The sequence below is a fragment of the Lithobates pipiens genome, unplaced genomic scaffold (genome assembly GCF_037356315.1).
Source record: "Lithobates pipiens isolate NorthernLeopardFrog02 unplaced genomic scaffold, aLitPip1_a1.2 Scaffold_28, whole genome shotgun sequence".
In the NCBI taxonomy this organism is placed as follows: Eukaryota; Metazoa; Chordata; class Amphibia; order Anura; family Ranidae; genus Lithobates; species Lithobates pipiens.
In genome coordinates, this window is record NW_027507789.1 from 3,210,489 (window position 1) to 3,224,555 (window position 14,067).

At 50.4% G+C, this 14,067-nt stretch overlaps 1 non-coding gene and 1 pseudogene across 1 annotated transcript; one reads left to right on the top strand and one right to left on the bottom strand.

The window, feature by feature from the left end:
- Positions 1 to 14,067, top strand: part of LOC143934961 (uncharacterized) — a 98,524-nt pseudogene that overhangs the window by 82,953 nt on the left and 1,504 nt on the right.
- LOC143937574 (U6 spliceosomal RNA) lies at positions 4,628 to 4,734 on the bottom strand. Its single transcript, XR_013263672.1, has one exon. It is a non-coding gene; the product is annotated as a U6 spliceosomal RNA (small nuclear RNA).

The window sequence follows — 14,067 nt, forward strand, 5'->3', positions numbered from 1 at the left end:
GAACAGAGGTGCTGGGGGGATACAGTGGAGAACAGAGGTGCTGGGAGGGAACTACATTGGAGAACATAGGTGTGGGGGGGTCTACATCAGAGAACAGAGGTGTGGGGGGTCTACATTGGAAAATAGAGGTGTGGGGGGTCTACATTGGAAAACAGAGGTGCTGGGGGCTCTACATTGGAGAACAGAGGTGCTGGGGGTCTACATTGGAGAACAGCTGTGGGGGGTCTACATTGGAGAACAGAGGTGCTGGGGGGTCTACATTGGAGAACATAGGTGTGGGGGGGTCTACATTGGAGAACATAGGTGTGGGGGGGTCTACATTGGAGAACAGAGGTGCTGGGGGGTCTACATTGGAGAACATAGGTGTGGGGGGTCTACATTGGAAAACAAAGGTGCTGGGGGCTCTACATTGGAGAACAGAGGTGTGGGGGGTCTACATTGGAGAACAGAGGTGTGGGTGGGTCTACATTGGAGAACAGAGGTGCAGGGGGGATACAGTGGAGAACAGAGGTGCTGGGAGGGAACTACATTGGAGAACATAGGTGTGGGGGGGTCTACATCAGAGAACAGAGGTGTGGGGGGTCTACATTGGAAAACAGAGGTGCTGGGGGCTCTACATTGGAGAACAGAGGTGTGGGGGCTCTACATTGGAGAACAGAGGTGTGGGGGTCTACAGTGGAGAACAGAGGTGCTGGGGGGATACAGTGGAGAACAGAGGTGCTGGGGGGATACAGTGGAGAACAGAGGTGTAGGGGGATACAGTGGCGAACAGAGGTGCGGATGGCATACAGTAGAGAGCAGAGGTGCAAGGGTGTTCAATGGAGAACAGAGATGCTAGGGGGGGGGGGGGATACAGTGGAGAACAGAGGTGTGGGGTCTACATTAGAGAACAGAGGTGCTGGGGGGTCTACACTGGAGAACATAGGCGTGGAGGTGTCTACATTGGAGAACAGAGGTGCTGGGAGGTCTACATTGGAGAACAGAGGTGCTGGGAGGTCTACATTGGAGAACATAGGTGTGGGGGTGTCTACATTGGAGAACAGAGGTGCTGGGGGTCTACATTGGAGAACATAGGCGTGGGGGTGTCTACATTGGAGAACAGAGGTGCTGGGAGGTCTACAGTGGAGAACATAGGTGTGAGGGTGTCTACATTGGAGAACAGAGGTGCTGGGAGGTCTACATTGGAGAACAGAGGTGCTGGGAGGTCTACATTGGAGAACATAGGTGTGGGGGTTCTACATTGCAGACTTACAATCGCCACCCCCGCACCAGTAGGAGGGACCAAGGGTCCACTGGGAGGTCAGATGTGTGTACCTCCTCAGAGGGGGAAGAAGGCACTCCTGGAGCATGTAGACATCACTCTGCTGAGTAGAAAGAAATGTCAGTGCCGCTTGCCTTCTAGATGTCTCCTTGATACTCCTCACATTAATGGAAAAGATTGAGATCTCTGCCATAAGGAAAAAGGGTATGAGGTCTAGTCAGCAAGGGACCGAACTTGCCTCCCCGGAGGGGGGTCTTCCGTTGCTTCCTCTGCCTGTCATGTGTTCTCGGTCAGACTGAGCTCCTCCAGGACAGCCTCCATCATCTTTTGGTTGATGTTGAGGTCAGGCTCAGGGTCGGCCATGATCTCCTCCTCTCACCCCTCATCCTCATCCTCCTCCCCCGCCGACTCAAGGTCCTCCACTATTGGCTCTGGTTCATCGCTGTCGCGCTGGTCCCCATTGGGCCTTTTAGTGGAGGTGGCGGGTTCTTCTGCTCTTGGACTCCTTGGCTTCCATTTCCGGCTTCCTGTTGGTCCACTGGTGGGGGTGGAAGGGAGGGCGGGGAAGTCCTCCAGGGAGGACAGGTCCGGGGGGTGGGTGGGGGAGGGGTGGGGAGGGTCTCCTCCAGCACAGAGGTGGTGGGTGGGGGTGTGCTGGAGGCAGGGGTTGGGGCAGGGGCTGTGGCCGGGCAGGGGAAGGGGTCTGGGCGGGGGCCTGGGAAGGGGCTGGGGTAGGGGTGGTGGGAGTGGGCTTACCAGTGGCCTTCCGAGGGTTCCTTTGCTTTTTCCGGCTGCTTCTTCCCGGTGCTGGTGGATGGCTTGCCCTGGATCAGGGCTCCAGCATATGACCGGGTCCTCTGGGGGCAGTGTTTAAACACATGCTCGGCCGCTCCGCAGAGGTTGCAGGCTTTGGACCTTGGACAATCCTTGGTCTCATGGCCTGTGACCCTACAGAACCTGCAAGCAAGCTCTGTGCAATCCTTACCCATATGTCCGGTGTGGCTACACCTGTTACAGGTGTAGGGTATGCCGGGGTAGATGTCCAGGTGCTGGTGAAGGATGTCCCCCGAAGGGTAATTCCTGAACTTGCAGAGCACAGACCACTTACCTATCCAGAAGCCGTTGGCATCAAGGATTTGGACAGGGTCCTTCACCACGGTGCAGAACCTCTGGAGGTAGGTGGCTATGTCCTTACCTGGGGTATGGGGGTTCCTCCTGGCCACCATCACCCTCTTTTCGTCCCGTGTTATGGGGCAGTTCGCAGCGAACTTACGGAAAGGGGATTCAGGACCACTCGTCTTCACCATCTCCCAGTACCTTCTGCAGACCGGTAATGACACAAAAGTTATGAAGAAAATACCTTTTGTGAAGGCCTGGACTGAAAGCGTCTCCGCTTTGCTGAACCCCTGCTCCAGTATCATCTTCTTTCCGAAGATCTCCGGGGTCATGTCGGGGACTCTCCCGTCCACCTTTCTCAGCTGGCGTACGACCGTCTGTTTCATCCAAGGCTCCAAGGTGGGGAGCCCGTCGGCAGGCAGGTACGGCCTAGCTGGTCTCGGATGGCTGGTGCCGGCTGGGGTAGAGGTGGAGGTTGAGGCAGCGGCATGCCCCAGATCTCCAGAGGAAGTGGCTGGTTCAGGGTTCTTCTTCATACTGCTGGGACCTCTGATGTGATGGGAGGACCTCTGATGTGATGGGGGGGGGCTCTGATGTGATGGGAGGACCTCTGATGTGATGGAGAGACCTCTGATGTGATGGAGGGACCTCTGATGTGATGGGGGGGGCTCTGATGTGATGGGGGGGGGCTCTGATGTGATGGGAGGACCTCTGATGTGATGGAGAGACCTCTGATGTGATGGGGGGACCTCTGATGTGATGGGGAGGCTCTGATGTGATGGAGGGACCTCTGATGTGATGGGAGGGGGGCTCTGATGTGATGGGGGGGGCTCTGATGTGATGTGAGGACCTCTGATGTGATGGGGGGACCTCTGATGTGATGGAGGGACCTCTGATGTGATGGGGGGACCTCTGATGTGATGGGGGGACCTCTGATGTGATGGGGGGGGGCTCTGATGTGATGGAGAGACCTCTGATGTGATGGGAGACCTCTGATGTGATGGGAGACCTCTGATGTGATGGGAGACCTCTGATGTGATGGGGGGCCCTCTGATGTGATGAGGGGACCTCTGATGTGATGGGGGGACCTCTGATGTGATGGGGGCCCTCTGATGTGATGGGGGCCCTCTGATGTGATGGAGGGACCTCTGATGAGATGGGGGACCTCTGATGTGATGGGGGACCTCTGATGTGATGGGGGGACCTCTGATGTGATGGAGGGACCTCTGATGTGATGGAGGGACCTCTGATGTGATGGAGGGACTTCTGATGTGATGGGAGACCTATGATGTGATGGAGGGACCTCTGATGTGATGGAGGGACCTCTGATGGGATGGGGGACCTCTGATGTGATGGAGGGACTTCTGATGTGATGGGAGACCTCTGATGTGATGGGGGGACCTCTGATGTGATGGAGGGACCTCTGATGTGATGGAGGGACCTCTGATGTGATGGAGGGACTTCTGATGTGATGGGAGACCTATGATGTGATGGAGGGACCTCTGATGTGATGGAGGGACCTCTGATGGGATGGGGGACCTCTGATGTGATGGAGGGACTTCTGATGTGATGGGGGACCTCTGATGTGATGGAGGGACCTCTGATGTGATGGAGGGACCTCTGATGTGATGGGAGACCTATGATGTGATGGAGGGACCTCTGATGTGATGGAGGGACCTCTGATGTGATGGAGGGACCTCTGATGTGATGGAGGGACTTCTGATGTGATGGGAGACCTCTGATGTGATGGGGGGACCTCTGATGTGATGGAGGGACTTCTGATGTAATGGGAGACCTATGATGTGATGGAGGGACCTCTGATGTGATGGAGGGACCTCTGATGGGATGGGGGACCTCTGATGTGATGGGAGACCTATGATGTGATGGAGGGACCTCTGATGTGATGGAGGACCTCTGATGTGATGGAGGGACCTCTGATGTGATGGGGGGACCTCTGATGTGATGGGAGGATCTCCGATGCACAATGAGATGAAATAGATGAGGATGTACGCCATTTTGGGCGTATGCTACAAACAGAGTGCACATTCAGCGTGTCGTGCTTTACACAACCCCTGGCGTATAAACGCATAGTGCGGCATTGTCTAATCTCAATGGGCGACGATACGCCGGGAGAGTGACGAGGCAGGTTCTATATATATAAAAAAAAAAATTTTAATAGTTCAAAATAAGAGGGGAAAAAAATCCTAATTGAGCCCATATTATTATTATTATTATTATTACTTGGTGCAAGAAAATATGGAACGCTTCACGAATTTGCGTGTCATCCTTGCGCAGGGGCCATGCTAATCTTCTCTGTATCGTTCCAATTTTAGTATATGTCCTGCCGAAGCGAGGACAATCCAATGGTGACCCTCAGAGGTATATAAGGACAAACAGAGCCAGAAATGTCAGGTCATGGTGAGCCTGGTAATGATGTATGGGGGAGGGGGCGGGGATAATAAAGATCTAGGGATCAATGTATCGGTATGGATAACGATTTGAGGAAATGATTATGATCAGATCAGCTTCTCCTTACAACTACAGATCAGATACAAGCAGCACATGCAAATGAGCACAGCAGCCACAGAGGATTGTGGGAGGAGGGAGGGGCCATCCTTAGACCGTGTATCTAATTACATTGTAGCTGATTACATTGTAGTGTCAGTGTATTAGAAGCTGTTGCGGGGGATGGGAGGAGGACAAAATGCATAGAATTAGAGTCGGTGTCGATCATCTTTAGCTGCTTTCTCTTCAATAGTAAAATGTTGTTTATTCTGTGAGGCTCCTTTTAACCCTTTCACTACTAGACACGTTTTTGAAGTTTGTTTTTTGCACACATGGTTAATAAAACATTTGACATGTGGAGACCTCTAATATAATGGAGGACCTCTGATCTGATGGGGGGACTTCTGATGTGATGGGATAAGCTCTGATATGATGGAGGGACCTCTAACGTGATGGAAGTACCACTGATGGGGGGTGCCACTGATGTGAGGGCAGAACCTCTGATGTGATGGGGGACATCTGATGCAAAGGGGGGACCTTTGATCCAGTGGGGGACCTCTGATGTGATCTGAGGACCTCTGATGTGATTTGGTGATCTCTGATGTGATGGGGGGACCTTTGATTAGGGATGAGCTTCGTGTTCGAGTCGAACCCATGTTCGACTTGAACATTGGCTGTTCGACCGCTCGGCGAATTCCGAATATTATGGGACGTTTGCGCTAAATTCGAGGGGTGCATCACGGCCCATAATTCACTGCAGCATTGCAGTGCATTACTGGCTGATGATTGGCCAAGCATGCACTATGACCCACATGCTTGGCCAATCACAGCGCCGTCTGTACAGCGAGCTGTAATTGGCCAAATCCAGGGTGGCTTTGGCCAATCACGGCTCAGGGGGTTTAGTACATGCCCCACACTATATAAGGCCGCCTGCGCGGCGGCCTTGCGTAGTGTGTTGCGTCGGAGGAGAGAGATAGATGGAGAGACAGTGTCTTTGAATTTAATTTGAAGCTGTTGCAATTACAGTCTGTGTATTGTGCCACCTGCACAGTGTACACCTAAAGCTACCCCAATTGCTGATGTTCTGCTGGTCCTATACCACAGGCAGGCAGCTGCAGCAATTGCAGTCAGTGTATTGTGCGACCTGCACAGCGTACACCTAAAGCTTCCCCAATTGCTGGTGTTCTGCTGATCCTATACCACAGGCAGGCAGCTGCAGCAATTACAGCCTGTGTATTGAGCCATCTGCACAGTGTACACTTAAAGCTACCCCAATTGCTGGTGTTCTCATAGTAATAATACTACATGCAGGCAGTTGATTCTGCTAGCTGCAGTATAATCAGTATATACATCCCAGCTGTGTGCAGCTACATCTCCCTGCAGGCTATTAGTATGTCTGGAAGGCCAACAAGGAGAGGCAGACAGTCACAAGCCAATAAAAGAGGGCAAGCAGGCTCTGTGTCTAGAGGCAACAGTGCTGGTCGTGGACGCGATGCATCCTCATCAGAACGTGACCATGGGACATGCTTGTCCTTATTTTCGGCAGCTGGGTGCGTTGAGCCGAAGACTTGGTAGAATGATGACCAAGCCCTCCTCATCCTCCTCATCCTCTCTCACCCAGGCTCAGGGTACAGGCAAAGCAGCTGCCAAAGCGGCCTTTTCCCTCATCTCAATGGCATCAGTCACTCCTTCCCTAGCCCCACCATGTCCTCCTGAGGAGTCCCCCGAACTGTTTGAGCACAGTGTTGGGTACATGCTCAATGAGGATGCCCAGCGTTTTGAAGGCTCTGATGATGATACCCAGCTAGAGGAAGGCAGTAATGTGAGCCCAGAGAGAGGGGATGCCCAAGAAGGACAGCAATCTGGCAGTCATGTTTTTTTGATTGAAAATGTATACTTTATTTTGCAAGAAAATATACAAAAAAACAAATACTTTAAACAGGGTACATTCCACTCTGTACCACACCTCCAAAATGCTACTATTACCGGTGATTCTGACACACCTCTCTCCTCTACCCCCTTCTCTTCTTCTTCCTCCATGGGTTCTTTCTGTGATTTGTCCTCGGAACCAGCGGTGCTCTGGCGTTCAAGGGGCTGCGCAAGTACGCAGGCAAAAAGATGCCATGCCGTGCTTGCGCTGGTGTGCTTTGGGGACAAGAGCCACACTGGGGCAGAGATTCTGATAGCTCTGCAGGGGTGTTTTAGGGATAATTTACAGTCCCAAGAAACCCGTGGACTTGTACATGGCTGGGAGGAGGTGGCTGCGGATCATGTCGTCCTTAGTGACCTTGAGGACTCTGAACCGAATACCTCAGCTAACCTACGCTGCATGGCCTCCCTGATCCAGCAAAGCCTGTGGAAGGATCCTCGTATTCGTGGGATCAAGGAGAGGGATCATTACTGGCTGGCAACTCTCCTTGATCCATGGTACAAGGGTAAAGTTGCGGACCTTATCTTGCCATCGCAGAGGGAGCAGAGGATGAGACCTCTTCGGGAGAACTTGCAGAAAGGCCTGTGCAAAGCGTTCCCAGAGACTGGGAGGTTACAAATTCCTGGTCCTGGACAACGTGTTGCTGAGGCTTCGGTCAGTCATAGAAGGAGCGGTGGAGAAGGTGGCCGTCTGACCGATGCATTCAGACAATGTTTTAGTCCGCAGCCCCAAGGTATGATCGGTTCCAGCAACCATCGCCAGCGTCTGATTTACATGGTGCAGGAAGACCTAGGGGCAAGATCAGACTTGGACACCTTTCCCACCAAAAATCCTCTGGGTTACTGGGTCTTGAGGATGGATCACTGTCCAGAGCTTGCACAGTATGCAATTGAGCTACTGGCCTGTCCTGCATCCAGCGTTCTTTTGGAACGCACATTCAGTGCTGCTGGAGGCTTTGCAATCGATCACAGGGTGCACCTGTCCACCGACTCGGTTGATCGACTGACCTTCATAAAAATGAATCAGTCTTGGATCACCGCTAGCTACCAAGCACTTGAAGCTGATGTAACTGAATAATTTTTTTGATAGCTTGGAAGAACATTTTTGGTTCTGGGTGCTGCCACCAGTGGCTAAGGCCCAATTTTTCAGCCCCTCTTTAACAGAGGCGTGTAATTACAATTTTTGATGCAATATTTTGCAGGAAGGTTCCTTGCTGCGCTCAACTACAATATTTGTGAGTGGTTGCAGTGTTGTGGCACCAGCACCAGTGCCTAAGGCCCAATTTTTCAGCCCCTGTTTAACAGGGGCAATTAATTACAATTTTTGATGTAATACATTGCAGCAGGGCTTATTCCTGCACTCCTACTTGAGTATCTGTGAGGGGTTGCAGTGTCGTGGCACCACCACCACCAAAGGCCCAATTTTTTTTACCACTGTTCAACAATGGCATGTAATTACAATTCTTGATATAATAGTTCACAGCAGGGCGCTCCAGCGCCCACCAAGAGTCACTTTGAGGGCTTACAGTGTTGTGGCAAAACCAACACCTTATGCCCAAATTTCTGCAGAACATATAGAGCAGGCCCCTACTTTCAAACATCCAACCTACAAACGTCTCCTACTTGCAAACGGAAGGAGACAACAGGAAGTGAGATGAAATCTACACCTAGGAAGGGAAATTCTCTCCTGTAAGAGTTGATAAGGGAAAAACGTGTCTCCTCTCCACTGATGCTTTATCACCAATCCTTGTTTTACTAAAAAAAACACATTTTCAGAAAACATTTGCCATTGGGACAGAAAGTGAGGTGAAATCTTCTGAAGAGGTGCACAGACAGCGAAAAAAAATGATACAGGGGTGATAACCCTTCCCTATGTTTTCCAAAAAGCTTAAAAATAGATTTTTTGACTGGAGCTACACTTTAAAAATGTACCAGTTCAAAATTACAAAACAGATTCTACTTAACACAACAAACCTACACAGTCCCTGTCTTGTTTGCACCACCTGTATACTGCTGTTCTGAGTATATAGGGCAGTGATTCTCAACCAGGGTTCCTCCAGAGGTTGTAGGGGTTCCTTCAGCATTGGGAAATTTCTGCCTCTCAGATAAGTTCCCACCGACACCATTGATCTTTTTAACTATCTGTAAGGAGGTAATTCTTCCCAATGACCACAAGTGTAAGGACCATTCTTCAACACTGACTATCACACTAATGTATCATGAGTTGTAGATTTCTCATTTTTAGCAGGGGTTCCCCAAGACCGGAAAATTATTTGAAGGGTTCCTCTGTGTTGAAAAGGTTGAGAAAGGGCCCCACGCCGTTCCTTTTTTTAATTTGGGTACGGGGTTCCCTTTAATATCCATACAAGACCCAAAGGGGCTGGTAATGGGCGGGGTGGGGGGTGGGGTACCCATGCCATTTTTCTCAATGATTTTTATCCATATTGCTGGGACCAGACACTACATTAAAACCGCAAGCAGTTTTAAATGACTTTTTTTCCGTTAAATGTCATTTTGTGCAGGGACTGTTCTAAACACGGAAGACACATGGCACTTCACAGGAATACTATAGACACACCCCCAGGCACCATATTTAAAGGAACATTTAACTTTTTTTTTTCACTTTAAGCATCATTAAAATCAGTGCTCCCAAAAAAAAAACCGTCCATTTTAAAACTTTTTTTTGCATTGATACATGTCCCCTGGGGCAGGACCCGGGTCCCCAAACCCTTTTTAGGACAATAACTTGCATATTAGCCTTTAAAATTAGCATTTTTGATTTTGAACGTTCGAGTCCCATAGACTTTAAAGGGGTTCTAAAGTTCGTGCACATTTTCGGTCCGTTTGCAGGTTCTGGTGCAAACCGAACCGGGGGGGTGTTTGGCTCATCCCTACCTCTGATCTGATGAGAGAACTCTGATGTGATGGGAGGGGAGTTCTGATGTGATAGGATGGGATGACCTCTGATGTGGTGGGGGGACCTCTGATGTGATGGGAGGCCATCTGATGTGTTAGGAGGACCTCTAATGTGATGGGAGGCCATCTGATGTGATGGGGGGACCTCTGATCTGATGAGGGAACTCTGATGTGAGGGGAGGGGAGTTCTGATGTGATGGGATGACCTCTGATGTGTTAGGATGACCTCTGATATGATGGAGGACCCTCTAATGTGATGGGGAGGTGGGAGTGGACCTCTGATTTTTTGGTAGGATCGCTGATGTGATGGGGGGCCTCTGATGTGATTGGGAGTACTCTGATCTGATGGGGGAACCTATGATGTGATGGGGGAACCTATGATGTGATGGGAGGGGAGTTCTGATGTGATAGGATGGGATGACCTCTGATGGGGGGACCTCTGATGTGATGGGAGGCCATCTGATGTGTTAGGAGGACCTCTGATGTGTTAGGATGACCTCAGATGTGATGGGAGGCCATCTGATGTGATGGGGGGTCCTCTGATCTGAATAGGGAACTGTGAGGGGAGGGGAGTTCTGAATGGGATGGGATGGGATAACCTCTGTTGTGTTAGGATGACCTCTGATGTGATGGGGGGGACATCTGATCTGATTGAGGGGACCTCTGATGTGAGGGTGGGGAGTTCTGATGGGATGGGATGGGATAACCTCTGTTGTGTTAGGATGACCTCTGATGTGATGGGGGACATCTGATCTGATGAGGGAACTCTGAGGGGAGGGGAGTTCTGATGGGATGGGATGACCTCTGTTGTGTTAGGATGACCTCTGATATGATGGAGGACCCTCTAATGTGATGGGGAGGGGGGAGTGGACCTCTGATTTCTTGGGAGGACCTCGGATGTGATGGGGGGACCTCTGATGTGATTGGGAGTACTCTGATCTGATGGGGGAACCTATGATGTGATTGGGGGAACCTATGATGTGATGGGGGGAACCTATGATGTGAGCGGGGGACCTAATGATGTGATGGGGGGACCTCTGATGGGATGGGATGACCTCTGATGTGTTAGGATGACCTCTGATATGATGGAGGACCCTCTAAACTAAAGGGGGCCTTGAGAGGCAAGGAAGTCCTCCTCTTCCTGCCTCTGTTCTGCCTCAAGTGCCCTGTCCATTATTCCACGCAGTGTAGCTCCAACAGGTGGACAAGAGGTACAGTGTCATTGATGCATGCACTGTCACTGTCAAAAAACAAGCTCCCCTGACCCTGTCCTGGGGCCGTAGTCGCACAGGTACACATTGATGGCCCTCTGCTGCGTTTGCAGCCGCTGCAGCATGGCCAACGTTGAGTTCCACCTGGTGTCACAGATTAGGCGGTTCTTGGGCAGGTTCAATTCCTTTTGGACGTCAGCCAGCCGAGCACTGGCATTATATGACCGGCAAAAATGCACACAGACTTTCCTGGCCTGCCTCAGGGACATCCTGTAAGCCCGGGTACAGGGCCGTCTTTAATATTGATTGGACCTGGGCAAAAATTTTTCTCGGGGGTCCCCCCCATGCAATTTTGCTCTCCACCTGCTCTGAGACATACAATAAATAGCAGCTAGACTTAAAATCAGTTTACTGAGTCAGATCAGGCAGCGATTGCGATTGGTTGCCAGAGATTACAGCATATCATTACTGCTTACTGACTGGTTGCTAGAGGTTACAGCACACATTATGGCTCACTGATTAGTTGCTAGAGGTTACAGCAAAATGATTTCTGCTTGTTAATTGGTTGCTAGAGATTACTGTAAAGTAATACTGCTCACTGATTGGCTGCTAGAAGTCACAGCACATCATCTCCTCAACTGCAGAGGAGCATGATACATATATGAATGCTGCCTTTATTTACATATAAATGCTGCCAGCTGCATCTATTTACTTAGTAATGCCACCACTATTTACATATGAATGCCAGTTAATGTAAACACAGGATCTGCAGGTGAGTCACCTGTACACAGCAATAGGGCAGAGCTGGGCAGCATTAGTACCAGCACTTCTCACTGAGATATCGGGACATAGCACAGGACTAAAACTTCAATGGGACAAGGGAATTTACACTGGGATAGTTGGCAAGTATGAGGCAGCTGCTTTGGGCCCCCACAACAATGACAGGGCCCAGGGCAGCTGCCCCTTTTGCCCTGCCTTAAAGACGGCCCTGCCCGGGTACCTGCCCAAGCAATTGTGGTAGCTTTAGGTGTACACTGTGCAGATGACACCATACACCGACTGTAAATTACTGCAGCTGTCTGCTGTATAGGATCTGAAGAACAACAGTAATTGGAGTAGCTTTAGGTGCACACTGTGTAGATGGCACAGTACACAACTGTAATTACTGCAGCTGCCTGCGGTATAGGATCAGCATAACACCAGCAATTGGGGTAGCTTTAGGCGTATACTGTGCAGGTGGCACAATACACCGACTGTAATGGCTGCAGCAGCTGCCTGTGGTATAGGACCAGAAGAACACCAGCAATTGGGTTAGCTTTAGGTGTACACTGTGCAGGTGGCACAATACACCGACTGTACTTGCTACAGCTGCCTGTGGTATAGGATCTGCAGAACACCAGCAATTGGGTTAGCTTTAGGTGTACACTGTGCAGGTGGCACAATACACCGACTATAATTGCTACAGCTGCCTGCGGATAGGATCAGCATAACACCAGCAATTGGGGTAGCTTTAGGCGTACACTGTGCAGATGGCACAATACACCGACTGTAATTGCAACAGCTTCAAATGAAATTCAAAGACACTGTCTCTCTGTCTATCTCTCTCCGCCGACGCAACACACTATGCAAGGCCTTATATAGTGTGGGGCATGTACTAAACCCCCTGAGTCATAATTGGCCAAAGCCACCCTGGATCAAAGGTCCCCCCATCACATCAGAGGTCCTCCCATCACATCAGAGGTCCTCCCATCACATCAGAGGTCTCCCAATCACATCAGAGGTCCCCTACCGGATCAGAGGTTCCCCCTTTGCATCAGATGTCCTCTCATCACATCAGAGGTCCCCTCATCACATCAGAGCTCCTACCATCACATCAGACATCCTCCTATCAAATCAGAGATCCCCCATAACATCAGAGGTCCCCCCATCACATCAAAGGTCCCCCATCACATCACAGATCCACCCATCTCATCAGATGTCCCTTTATCACATCAGAGGCCCTTTATCACATCAGAGGTTCTACCCTCACATCAATGCCCCCCCAATCAGTGGTACTTCCATCACGTTAGAGGTCCCTCCATCATATCAGAGGTTATCCCATCACATCAGAGCTCCCCCCATCAGGTCAGAGTACCCCCCTTTTTTTTGGGAAAAGTCTGTGGCGTGCAAAACACACCCAAAAACTTCCACCCGGTGCCAAAAAAAGTGGACACACATCAAGAGTGAACACAAAAATGTGCAACGGGTGTACCACTGTCCTCCATGAGGAAGAACCTTACCCTGATCCCCCGGGGCGTTAGGCTCCAGACGGGGACTGAGGTACCAAATACATGGCCCATCTGGCCGAAATCAGATGACCGCCTTTCTCCGGAAGGTCTGCCGAAACAGACCCACCCAGGTACTTGGTTGGGGCTCCCCCAAAGGGAGACCACCCCAAGAGAGAGGGTGAACCAAGCCAGAAGGCCTATGTCCACCCCCTCACAAGACTTTCAGGGTTGGCCCGAAGACCGACACCCTACTCATCACACGTGCACAGTGACAAACAGAGACGTGACACACACAAAATAAATAAATAAATGAAGTGGGGAAGGGATAGTGGAGAGGAGAGTGAACAAGGTGGCCATTGTGTAACACAATGACCAGGCCGACCCCCCATCACATCAGAGGTCCTCCATTATATTAGAGGTCCCCACATGTCAAATGTTTTATTAACCATGTGCGCAAAAAACAAGCAAACTACAAAAACGGGTCTAGTAGTGAAAGGGTTAAAAGGAGCCTCGCAGAATTAACAACATTTTACTATTGAAGAGAAAGCAGCTAAAGATGATCGACACCGACTCTAATTCTATGCATTTTGTCCTCCTCCCATCCCCCGCAACAGCTTCTAATACACTGACACTACAATGTAATCTGCTACAATGTAATTAGATACAGTCTAAGGATGGCCCCTCCCTCCTCCCACAATCCTCTGTGGCTGCTGTGCTCATTTGCATGTGCTGCTTGTATCTGATCTGTAGATGATTGGTTATTGATCTGTGTATGGAACATCGGAATGTGTTATAAGGAGAATCTGTTCTGATCATATTCATTTCCTCAAATCACCACCGATACATTGATCTGTAAATCTTT